Source organism: Mastigoproctus giganteus, chromosome 3, assembly GCF_048544385.1.
Source record: "Mastigoproctus giganteus isolate SK-2022 chromosome 3, ASM4854438v1, whole genome shotgun sequence".
In the NCBI taxonomy this organism is placed as follows: Eukaryota; Metazoa; Arthropoda; class Arachnida; order Uropygi; family Thelyphonidae; genus Mastigoproctus; species Mastigoproctus giganteus.
The window spans coordinates 68,191,493-68,204,884 of NC_143577.1; the positions used below are offsets into that span (position 1 = coordinate 68,191,493).

At 37.8% G+C, this 13,392-nt stretch overlaps 1 protein-coding gene across 1 annotated transcript in view; it reads right to left on the reverse strand.

Moving 5' to 3' along the window:
- The window catches only part of Patsas (palmitoyltransferase Patsas), a 207,714-nt gene that overhangs the window by 93,992 nt on the left and 100,330 nt on the right, over window positions 1–13,392 (reverse strand). The gene's annotated exons all lie outside the window — the stretch shown is intronic.

A 13,392-nucleotide genomic window follows, 5' to 3' on the forward strand; every position in this document is an offset into this window, starting at 1 on the left:
GTAGAAGCAATCTCTCCTGTTAACAAGTACAGTCCAGGCTGAAAAAAATTCTACCCCTTGAGCCTTGCACAATCTTTCCAGGGCCGAATTGATCGACAAGGCTCTCATCATATACTCCCTCCTATCGTGTCTGGGCAGAATTGCAGACACTTTCAAATTCAACCCTAATTCTCGGCTTTTGTTCAGCAGTGACCTGTACTTGTTAAGTAATTCTGCCGGTCTCCTACTCTTAATATTATTAGTGCCAACGTGTACAACTATATCACCTTTTGTGCCCTTAAAAGATGATATTCGCTCTACAACGTCATCAACCTTTGCCCCTGGCAGACATACCCTGGTCCTGTTCCACCTATCTTTTTTACAAAGCATGTTCCCCGTTTCCTGACAATAGAGTCACCAACAACTACTAGTTCCTTCGGGACCAGCGCATTCTGCCTTGGGGGTTGCCTCTGTGTCACGCGATGCCCAAGTGCAAGCTCTGGCGTTGATGTGGGCAGCTGAGAGCCTGATGGGCCCCCTCAATTTAGTTTCTTTGAGGGCATCCACCCTGTCCTTCAAGCTCTCATATAGGCCCACAAGAACGCCGAGTTGTTGCCTGATATCGATACACTCCTTGCATTGCGCACACACAAAGACATCCCCCATGGCAGTATCATGTCCCGTACCCGATTGCTCTGCAAACATCAAGCAAACAGTGCATTTTATAAGGCTGTGAGTCAGAGGACAACTGCCCCCCTCAGTTCTGCTCTGAGCCACAGCACTTCCATTAGCTTGAGCCTTTTGCTTTGCTGCTCTGGTCTGAGTCATGATTCTATTAATTTATTAATTAATTATAATTAATTATGTTATGCTATTAATTATGTTAAATATAATTAATTATATTACGTTTGTAATCTAAGTCGTTATATGTATTTATTTAAACGTACAATTTAACTGCTAACGAAGTTCAACTAACGCTATCGTATCACAATGGCGGGAAATTTACGAACGGTAGCGGAGTTGAAACACGTGGAAACCCTTACCGATACTTTTATGCAATTACAAGGCCGAGTAAAGAATAAATACACCAAATTAATCAGAAAATCACAAAATAATGTTATACTACTAAATTTAAATCAAAAGTTTTAGAAAAACAATAATTTCAAATCAATAAATAAGAAAAATCCACTTAGCGGCTTTGAACACGACCGTCTCTAGTAGCCTCCCTATGGACAGATGGAAGTTTGTTCCAGCAATCAACCACCCGCTGGCTAAAGGCAACCTTCCATATATCTATCCTACAATTGTCTTTCCTCAATTTGAATTTATGCCCTCTCAGGCAATTATTCTGAGCAAGAGGAAGAATCCCATTAGCACTGAGCTCAAAACCATTCAAGGTTTTATACACCTCAATCAGATCACCACGCAGGTGCCTAGTCTTCAGACACTGTAATTTGCAAAACTTAAGCCTTTCTTCGTAAGAGCAACCTTTGTTCCATTCACTAATCTTGTTGCTCTTCTCTGTACTTGTTCCAACAGCTCTACATCCTTCTTAAAATGAGGCCTCCAAACATGTATACAGTACTCAAGGTGTGGCTAGACCATTGCTTATACAAGGGGATAACCACCTCCTTATACCTGCTAGAAAAATACCTCTATATCATCGACAAGACAACATGAGCTACTCTCGCAGACAGTCTGCACTGCTCAGAAAATTTCATATCTGCCTACACAATTACCCCCAAGTCCTTTTCACTCTACCACTGTCAGTGTAGTACCACACAGTTGATATGTTACTCTGGAGTTACTGCTTCCCATATGTAGTACTTTACATCTGTCAATGTTAAACTTCAGTTGCCACCTCTCAGCACATCTGCTCAACTTTTCTAGATCCTGTTGAAGCAGCATACTGTCATTAACAACCCTGTCGACCTTTTATCATATGCAAACTTGGACATTAAGTCTGATATACCATCATCAATATTATTGATGAATACAGAAAACAGCAATGCACCCAATGCTGAACCCTGGGGGACTCCACTAATAACATTAGTCCACAAAGAGCAGTGTCCATTGATTACCACTCTTTGTCTTCTCCCACTCAACCATCCCTTTATCCATAGCAGCAATTTGCCTCCAATGCCACACTGCTCCAATTTGTGCAGCAGTGTCAAAAGCCTTTCTAAGAACCAAAGATATATCAAAATTATTCTTTGCATCCAGTTCCTTTGTGATTACATCATAGTATCCAATCAAACTGGTCAGACAAGATTTCCCCTTAACAAACCCACGCCGTGTCCGAGCTATAACTGAAGTTTTGTCTAGATGATCCTGCAATGCTTCTTTAACCAGTGTCTCCATTAATTTCCCTAGAACAGAAGTTAAACTAATAGGTCTATAATTACCTGTCTCTGCACTTGATCCTTCTTTGTGGATTGGGGTCACATTTGCACATCTCCAGTCCATTGGTTCCTCCCCTGAGTCCAAGGAAGCTCTCATAATTATGGCTAAGGGTTTGCTTACTTTCTTTGCTGCCTCTTTTAATATAACTGGGTAGATTCCATCCATCCCAGGTGCCTTTCTTATGTTTATCTTCAACAATTTTTCCTCCACTTTACTCTCAGTTATTACAAGATTCTCTACCTTACTGCCAGAGTTTAATACACCTCTGGCATTCCCTTCCTCTCCCAAAATAACTCTTCATGTGTGAATGTAGATGCAAAATATTCATTTAGTTTGTCAGCTACCTGAGCAAGATGAGATATGGAGTAACAACTTTACAAAGCTGAAAAAATAGGAATGAAGAGTAGATTCTGAAAATTAATTTTTGTTTTTTATATGATTGAAGATTTTAGTGAAGGGGAAGCACATTTCACCATAATAACACAGAATTCCAGCTATCAGTATAATCACAGATGCAATAAGATTGAGTTTACTATCTGTTTTTAATAGACTGCACTTAAAGAAAAGCTCAATAAACTGGAAACTGCTAATTGTTTTTGTTTTATGGTAGTGCCCTCCAGAAACCTGCTTTAGAAAAAATTACGAAGGCATTCAAAAATTGATTCTTATAACCAAACAAAACAACAGCTTTGTGCTTTGTATGTAACTGCATGTTGTATGTAAGTCATTTGTACATAAGTAGAGGAGTGCCTTTATTGTCAACATGCAGAAATTATTGAACCATGTGGAGTACCCAGAAAAGGTACATGGCATGTTGGACTCCTGCGAGGTGGTTGTGGCTTTAGACTCGAAGTCCAATTCACAATTATGAGGCAGTAGTTGTTCTGATGAAAGAGGATATGGAGGAATTTTTTGCTGCCTCTGGCATGGAGGTAGTCAACGTGGAAGGACATCCTCTTACTTATTCCACTGTCCACGAGCAATCCTATATAGACTTTATTAAGGTTGCAAATGCTATAAGGAACAAAATTAAAGACTGGAAGGTAACAGAGTCCCATACTACTAGTGATCACAATTCTATCCTTTTTACAGTAAGTGAAGAAGATGAAATTCGGAGCGCAAATTATATTGATAGACACTTAACTAAAAGTGCTATGCGATCCAAATTTAATACTATGTATTTAAGCTTAGTAAACAGTATAGACTGGCAAGGCCTCTCACCTATTCAGCATGTTGATGAGTTGACAAGAATTTTGATCAATCATGCAACGTTAGCATGGGGAAAAGGAAACTTGTAAATAGGCCTGTTTTTGGGTGGTCTGACCATTTGATTCAATCAAGAAAGCAATCAATGAAATTAAGTAGAAAATGTCAGAACCATAGACATCTAGGTAAATCAGATATATTACATTATTATGTGGAAAGGTATAAAGTATGTCGAAGAGAGTATGTAAAAGCTGTTAACACTGCTAAGATAAATAGTTGGAGAAAATTTGCGGAAGAGTAAGGATCCCAAGATCCACGTGGTTCAATTTTTAAGATAACTAATAAGAGAAATTTGGCAGATATAACCAGTACTATAGGGAATGATAACAAGCAGAACTTAACTTGGCTGACTGTGTGAACAAGATCCCAGACAGCCTCTTTCCACAGGAAGAAATGGACACAGACGTTACATCAAAGACAAATTGTTTCCAAGAATTTAGAATATAAAGCAGATATTCAAGAAAGAGAATTTACTCTTGATGAGTTAACCTTGGCAATGGACTGGGCAAGTCACCGGGTCTGGATAAAATAGAAGTCAATTTTATGAAAATGGCATATTCACTAACTCCAGAACTGTATTTAAGTATGCATAACAAGCGCTTAAAATGTGTTCTTTTCCCACAGACTTGGAAGGAAGCACAATTGAAACTTTTATTAAAAGGAAGAGATAGATTAATGAATGATGGTGCATATCGACCGATTGCTCTCTTTTCGGTTTTGCACAAAGTTTATGAATGGCTCTGTGTGGTTCGATTGATGATTAAATATAATGAAAAATCTACGCCCTCAGAAAGTCAATACAGTCAGTCCTCGTATAGCACGATAGTTCCTAGAAACCCTCGTGCAATGCAAAATTGTGCAATATAAACACAACAGGCTCTATGGGAAAAATATGGTTAAGTGCCGACCACCCAAGATTGAACACACATTTGTAACCAAAACATTATCAAACACAATAAATAATCGTAATAAAATATTGCTAATGCTTTTGCTTCTATCGTAAGCAAACTTGTATTTTGTTTGGTTTTCTATCCAAAGAGTTGATACCGTTGCATCCCTTCCCATTCTTTGTGTCTTAATCTAATGGATTTTAATTACACTTTGAGTTGTTCCTGCTATGAAAGTTGTTTTTATTTTCTCTGCATTCTTTGTAATTCTCGGCGTTGCCTCATTTAGGTCTGTAGCACGTGCAATATCACATGGTCTTTCATTTCACTCAAAGCGTTTCACAGTTTCATATTTTTTCGCTATCGACAATGGCAGACTGGCCATAAGCCTTACCGGGGAAACCCCGATGGGCCGGAGGCCGGTGTGATTTTGGCCATAAACGGTGGTATGAGGCCACTATAAATTTTCCCGGTTAAGAATTTTTGACCCAGTCTTTCTCTGTTTATCAATATTGCTTTTTTTTTTCCCTCTCTGAATCTGCAGTGTCTTCACCAGGACGCTTTCTTTTCACACCTTTTAAGTATTTTACTCATTTTTAGGGAATAAAGCACAATTACAAAACGAGGAGGCAAGCTTGATACACATAAAGCTGTGCGCGTGTAGCAACTGAATAAACAACACCGTAAAGGCAGAGATACACTATTAACACCTCACATTTTACTAAAGCACATTTCTAGGGGTTACTACCATAAAACAATAAAAACAATTTCCAGTTGCGTTTCTGCTTGTGGAATCTGTTATAAACTGGTAGTAAACTCGATCTAATTGCATTCGCGATTATACCGATAGCTGGAATTGTGTTGGTTTTTACGTTATTATGGTGAAATGTGTTTCCCCTTCACTGATAAAAAACACAAATACATTTTCAGAATCTTCTCTTCATTCCTATCGTGTTGCATTCAGTTGGGGTGATTCCGCGTTCGACTGCCATTTCTTGTAAACACAAAGGCGAATCGTGCATAAGCGAATCCGGTTCGTGTTATATAAGATATCGTTCCCCTATTTATAAATTGTGTATGATCAAATTCGTGTAATGTAAACACGTGTTATACGAGGACTGACTGTATGGCTTTAAAAAAAGGATTAAGTGCTGAAGGTGCAGTACATAGGTTAGTCTGGACTGTAGAAGAGAGCAATTCGAGATATGTACTAGCAGTCTGTGTTGATTTAAAGATGCTTTCGACCAACTCTGGTGGGAGAGTATTATAGCAAGAATAAGAATAACTGAATGTTCTGGTACCTTATATTCAGTGTTTAGAAACTATTTTAGTGATCGAAGAATTGTAATTAAGACACTATATATTGAAATTACAAGAAGGGTATTCTGTGAATGTCATCAAGGTCCCTTCATCTGGAATATTGTTTTAGATGAATTCTTAAACAAGGACATAGAAGGAACAAGATATATAACCTATGCTGATGATTTAGCAATTCTGATTACTGGGAATTCTTGTTCTCAATTAGAGAACAGAGCTGAAAATGTATTAACAGAATTGTACAGATGGTCAAGAATAAATAAGTTGCAGATTTCATAAGAAAAGACTGTGCAAATGCTATTGAAAGGTAAGCAAGAATAGAGCACTGACTGTCAGGCTGAATGGGGGGCCAGTTCGGCATGTCAAAGTCACCAAATATTAGGAATACAAGTTGAAGAAAGGCTGTTCTTTACTGAGCATGCTAAATATCTTAAGAATAAGATTCAAACATTGTATGCAAGCTCCAGAGGGTTATAAGGTCTGATTGGAGTATAAAAGGCCGGGCAATAAACCTTTTGTATGAATGTCTATTTGTCCCCATCGTGACATATGCCTAAGGAGCTTGGGTACATAGAATAAGTAAGGTGGTAATACAAAAATATACTTTACAGGCACAGGGATTTGCCTTATTGGGAGTGATCAGGGCATGCAGAATTGTATCGTCAGAGGCTATACAGATAATATCTGGGAAAATGCCTGTTAAGTACGTTATGCTGTTCGGCAGTTTATTATATTACACCAAGGAAAATATAAAAAAAAGACTATTCAGGGAGTGTCATCTTGCCTAGATTACACTCCTCACACAGTCTTGGGAATTTCTCTTGCAAGTACAGTAGACTTTCAGAATAATGGCACCTTCAGGGATCAAAGTGACGTTATTTCGATTTTTCCATTAGCTAGAAAGTTTTATTTTTAATATATTTAATGCAGAAATACCTGAAGTCTGTCTAGAGGCTATAAGGTGGCAGCCCCACCACTAGACTTACCCCGCGAAAGGCTGGTAACATATCCGGGGAACATTCTAAATACTCGAAATAAGCTCAAGGGAAAAAACTGGATGGATCTCAAGGGTAACAACCTAGGCAATGGATATAGGACTACGATTAAGGAACTTAAGGTAGCAACTTGGAACATTAGGGGAATAAATCACAAATTAGATGAATTGACCATGGAACTAAAAAATAAAAATATTGACGTAGCAGTCATTACCGAAACAAAAAAGAAGAACAAAGGATCCAAAGAAATAGGTAACTTCATAATGATATACTCTGGCGTACCAAGTGAAATGTGGGTATCATCGGGAGTTGCTGTTATAATAAAGAAAGAATGGGAAAACAAAATAGACTACTTTTGGATATCACCCAGAATACTGAAATTAAGACTAAAAATTCTATCTTATACAATAACAATCATTGGCATCTACGCACCAGTAGAAGGCAACATTGATGAAACCACAGAATTTTATGACGAATTACAACAGATCATAGACCAAACTAACAAAAACGAGTATCTCATACTAGCAGGAGATTTTAATGCAAGGGTTGGTGCTCAATCAGTAGACAAATGTATAGGATCAGAAGGCGAACCCGTGGTCAACAATAATGGAAGATGCCTGATAGACTTCTGCATTTTTAATAAACTTAAAATTACAAATACTTTTTTCAGACAAGAATATCCATAAATTCACATGGGAAGCAAAAAACACAAAGTCTATAATAGATTATATTATCATTAATGAAAATTTAAATGACAAAATTAGAGACACTAGAGTATTCAGAGGCAGTGAAATTGACAGTGATCACTACCTAGTAGAAAGCACTTTCAAAATAAAAAGAAATTATCTTAATAAAAAGAAGAAAATACGGACAAAAACTACTAAGAAATTAAAAATACATTTGTTGGAAGACGAAAGCACTAAATTCCTGTATGAAAGTCGATTGAAAGATAAACTCAAATCAGATGAAAGTGATAATGTTGAGGAAATCTGGTCAAACATGAAAAAATCAATTCTGGGAACTGCTGAAGAAAGTCTTGGATATAAACCTATAAAAAAATAGAAACTGACTAAGAACTTGGAATGAAGAATTGAAACAAACAATCAATGAAAAAAAAAAGACCTATAAACTGTCCCTACAAACTAAAGATCTACATCTAAACATAAAATATAAAAAGCTTAGAGCAGAAGTCAGAAAACTAACCAGAAGAATCCGACGAGATGACTGGGATAAATTTGTTAAATCTTTAGAACGTGATATCACAGGCCCACAGAGAAGAGGTTTTAAAATTTTTAAGCAATTACAACTAGACACAAATGATCAAATAAAAACCAACTCCATCTCCCAAGCAGAATGGAAGCAACACTATTCCAAACTATGGTATAACCCAGGCACTAGGGAAGTGGAAGATGAATCCGTGATAACCAAAGATGAAGAAAATATAACAATGGAAGAACTAGAGTTAATATTAAAAAAATAAAAAAACCAAAAAAGCCCAGGCATAGACAATTTGAATGTAGAACTATGTAAATATGGAGGCACCTTACTAAAAAATGCACTACTAAAATTATTTAACATCATATGGCATATGCAACAGATACCCAAAGATTGGGAAACAGGCATAGTAATCAATTTACACAAAAAAGGCTCCAGAAATAACCCTAACAACTACAGAGTGATAACACTGCTGTCAACTGCTGCAAAGCTATACTCTAATATACTAAAGAATAAACTTAATAAACACAGTGAACAAATCTTAGAAGAAGAACAATGTGGGTTCAGAACAGGGAGAAGCACAATAGATGCCATTTTCTCACAACAACAAATTTTGGAGAAAAGAAGAAAATTCAATCTACCAACATTTCTGCTCTTTATTGATTATGAAAAAGCATATGACAATGTAAACCAGGAAAAACTTTGGCAGATTTTATGTGAAGAAAATATCCCAACCCAACTCCAGAAAGCGATTCAAAGCCTATATAAAAATTCAAAAGCCTGTATAAAATATTCTAATGGCCAACTATCAGACCCAATTAACACCAATAAAGGAGTGAAACAAGGATGTTGACTATCAGCAAATTTATTTAATATCTACATCAATAAAATTCTTAAAGAATGGAAACAAACAATTAACAATGGAATACAGTTGAACAACAGGAATAAAATCCAAACTATATTATATGCTGATGATCAAGTTATAATCGCAAAATCCAAAGATGAACTACAGATAGCAGCAAATGAACTTAATAAAATAGGTAAAAAGTACGAGGTGAAAATCTCCACCTCAAAAACGAAATCAATGGGATTATGTGGAAAGAACATACAAAGAGTCAAAATTGTTATTGATGATAAAATAATAGAACAAATATCTGACTTCACCTATTTGGGAAATCTAATATCAAATGAAGGGAAAGACATCCACACTAAACTACAAAAATATAATAAAATGAATGGAACGATTAAACGCCACTTCGGAAAACAAATGACAACCGAAACAAAATTACGACTGCACAACATCACTTCAAAACCAGCCCTCTTCTACAGCTGTGAGACTTGGATCATAAATAAGAAAGATGCACACAAACTAGAAGCAACACAAATGAAATTTTTAAGACCATTATTAGGCTTTACAAGACTAGACCACCAAAGAAATATAGATATCTGCGAGAAATTAAAAGTAGATAACATTGTAAATGACATAAAACGGTATCAGGAAAAATGGACCAGCCACATAAAAAGAATGAACCCAGACCGGATCCCAAAATTAGCCTTTAACTACAAACCTACAGGCAAGAGAAATGTGGGTCGACCAAGACAACGATGGTGAGATCAAAACCACCTCCAAGAGCTACAATGGAACAGGTCTTAAAAGACCTAAGCCAGACCAAGTTCATGATAATGATGATGATGATGATAATGCAGAAATAATGAGGCTAAATAAGAAATACACAGATTAAGAATGCAATTGTATTAATTTCATACAAAAAAACAAACATGTTGATGATCCAATGTTACATTCTGTCATTAATACACTCCTGCTTATGCCCTGTTCTGTTTTCTTTATTATTTTATCAAGTTTAGTCCGTGCAAGTAGCACAGTGGTATCGTCACCGTCCTCCCCAACACCAGGTGGAAAAGTCCTGGGTTCAAATCCCATCATCGACGGGATTCGAAGAATAGGCTTTTTTCACTCTGTGACTGAGTTAGTCGGACTCGGGCATAAATAGCAAGGTGCTTTCCCCAGAAAGCAATTTACAGACACAATACACATGAGTATATGAATTAACTTTAAGGGTGACCCTAATGTAATAGTTTGGATTATACCAAATGTGTCACTAAGCTTTTATTTTGTTCTTCTTTTCTTCTCTGTGAGGTTTATTAACTTCAGGAGCCATAGTGAGAGGTTTTTAATTTAAAATAAATATAAAACAGTGGTATAATCTGTGATATCAGTACAGAATTCACTTTCAAAATGGCAACTGTGAACAAATACAGTAATCACGTGAATTGCTAATTTCTTTTTTCAGCACTGAAAGACGTCTGCGCTGCATGTAAACATCTGATCTCAATGCGCATTAGTTCAAATGTTCCATTATTTCGACAGCCAATGCAGGACTGTTCACTTCCAAAGTCTTTGTGAAATTTTTCATGAGCCCCAGTTTGATGTGGAGTGCTGGAAGCAAAACTTTATTTGGATCTACCAGAGGTTCAAATGCTACATTCTTCATTCAGGTGTTAATGATTTTTGTTGAGGCCATTTCCTCTTTTTGTAGTGCATGGCACGACTATCCCACTCACAGAGAAAGCAACAATACTTAGCGTAACCATTTGTAGTCCTAATAAAGTGGCGATTACCTTTAAATCACCATATATCTGCCACTCGTACTTCTGATAGTGTACACCTAAGAGGATGTTCTCCACATTGGCATGTTTCTTTTTTGTGGACAGCATACGCAAGAAGTATTGAAGGCAGCATATTTCCATTGTGTAATAACAAAGCTTTAAGGCTAACCTTAGAAGCATCGATAAATAGTTGCCATTCTTCAGGAACATGCCTCATATCCATTGCTGCCATTAGACCATCAACATCCTTACAAACAGCGAGGCCTTATTCTTTGGCAGTTCGAGATCCCTGATTAAGTCATTAATCTCTCTTTCTGTGATCTTATGTGGTTCAGAAGGATAAAGGTTTGGACAAAATGGTGGATCTCTTGATGCAGACAGCTGCTGTACTTATTCTGGAATATCAAGTTGATGTTCATTAGTGTTAATTAGTTCAGAAATAGATAGTACTTCATCGCATGTGTTCCAGAGGGTATATGTGGATATGTCACTGTCCCTTTTTTGTTCACTGTCATCCCTTTTCTAATATGAGACACCATACAGAAGTCTGTGATGTGATTTGTTGGTTTCCCCCCCATATCGCGGGCACTGTGAAAGGCCTAAAAAGTCCCTTTCAATTCGCCCACGCATTGAGTTTTGATGAACAGGCAGTACAGCATATGTGTGGGGCCCAGTTATTGTCCTGGTCACCTACTTTATACCCAAGTACAAGTAAGCCTTTTTTGTCTCGAGTTGAGGGACACTTGCTTGAAGCTAACATGACCTTTTCACATATGTAACAGAAGTACTGGACTATTCACAAAATTAAGGGCCATATTAACTTTACATGACACAAAGGCTGCGCAAACAGTAGGAATCTCATTGAGAACAAATCACCCAGTACCTAGCTCTATTCGAGGATTATTGCAACAGAGTTGAAGATGCATTTGAGGCGACAACTTATGTGATGCAGAACAAGATGACAGTTGCCTATCATGTGAGAAGAGCATGGTGGTACTGAAACTGCAGTGTTGCCATGCATTTTGCTGAGAGCTGTAGTTGATTTTTGTGTTCAGCGGCATAAAATTAGCCAAATTGGGTATTTTCGTTTTCATAACATTTTACGTGTTGACCAGTGTTATTTATCTATACATCAGGTAGCCCATAGATACTTAATATTAGCATTAGCATTAGTAGAGGCGTATGATGCAAGAAAGCAAGCTTATTCAGCATCAGCCAAAAAAAAAAAAAAAAAAACACCACTCCCATTTCACCCCTCCGTTCGCTCGAAATACCTGTCCAGTTGAGCCTTAAATTTGTTTAGGCTGTCAACTTCAACAACAAGTGATGGAAGTCGGTTCCACAAAACCAACCACCTGCTGGCCAAAGGCAAATTTCCGCACAACTATCCGACATCCGTCCTTCCTCAATTTGAATTTATGCCCTCTGAGCTGATTATTCTGAGCAAGATGAAGAATCCCATTGGCATTGAGCATGCTCAAACCATTCAAAGCCTTAGACACCTCTATCAGATCACCTCGCCGGTGCCTAGTCTCCAGACTCTGTAATTTGCAAAATTTAAGCCTTTCTTCGTAAGAGCAACCCTTTGTTCCATTCACTAATCTTGTTGCCCTTCTCTGTACCCGTTCCAGCAGCTCTACATCCTTCTTGAAATGAGGCCTCCAGACCTGTATACAGTACTCAAGATGTGGCCTACCCATTGCCTTATACAAGGGAATAATCACCTCCTTATCCCTGCTAGAAAAATTCCTGTATATCATTGACAAGACACCATGAGCTACTCTTGCAGCTCGTCTGCACTGCTCAGAGAACTTCATATCTGCCTGCACAATTACCCCCAGGTCCTTTTCATTCTCCACCACTGTCAGTGTAGTACCGCAGAGTTGATACGTTGCTCTGGGGTTACTGTTTCCCATATGTAGTACTTTACATTTGTCAATGTTAAACTTCATTTGCAACCTCTCAGCCCATCTGTTCAATCTTTCCAGATCCTGTTGCAGCAGCATAGCGTCAGTGGTGTCCTTAACAACCTTTGTATCATCTGCAAACTTGGACATTAAACTTGATATCCCATCATCAATATCATTCATAAACACCGAAAACAACAACGGACCCAACACTGAACCCTGAGGAACTCCACTAATAACATTAGTCCACGTTGAGCAGTGTCCATTGATTACCACTCTCTGTCTTCTGCCACTCAACCATCCCGTTATCCATAGCAGCAATTTGCCTCCAATGCCACACTGCTCCAATTTGTGCAGCAGTCTTCCATGTGCAACAGTATCAAAAGCCTTTCTAAGATCCAAATATATATCAAAGTTATTCCCTGCATCCAGTTCTTTTGTGACTACATCATAGTATCCAATCAAATTGGTCAGGCAAGACCTGCCCTTAACAAAACCATGCTGCGTCTGAGCTATAACTGAATTCTTGTCTAGTGATCCTGCAGTGCTTCTTTAACCAGTGCCTCCATTAATTTACCTGGAACAGAAGTTAAACTAACAGGTCTATAATTACTTGTGTCAGCCTTTGATCCTCCTTTGTGAATTGGGGTTACATTTGCACGTCTCCAGTCTATGGGGCCCTCCCCTGAGTCCAAAGAAGCTCTCATAATTATGGCTAGGGGTTTGCTTATTGCCTTTGCTGCCTCCTTTAATATAACTGGATAGATCCCATCCACCCCAGGTGCCTTTTTATGT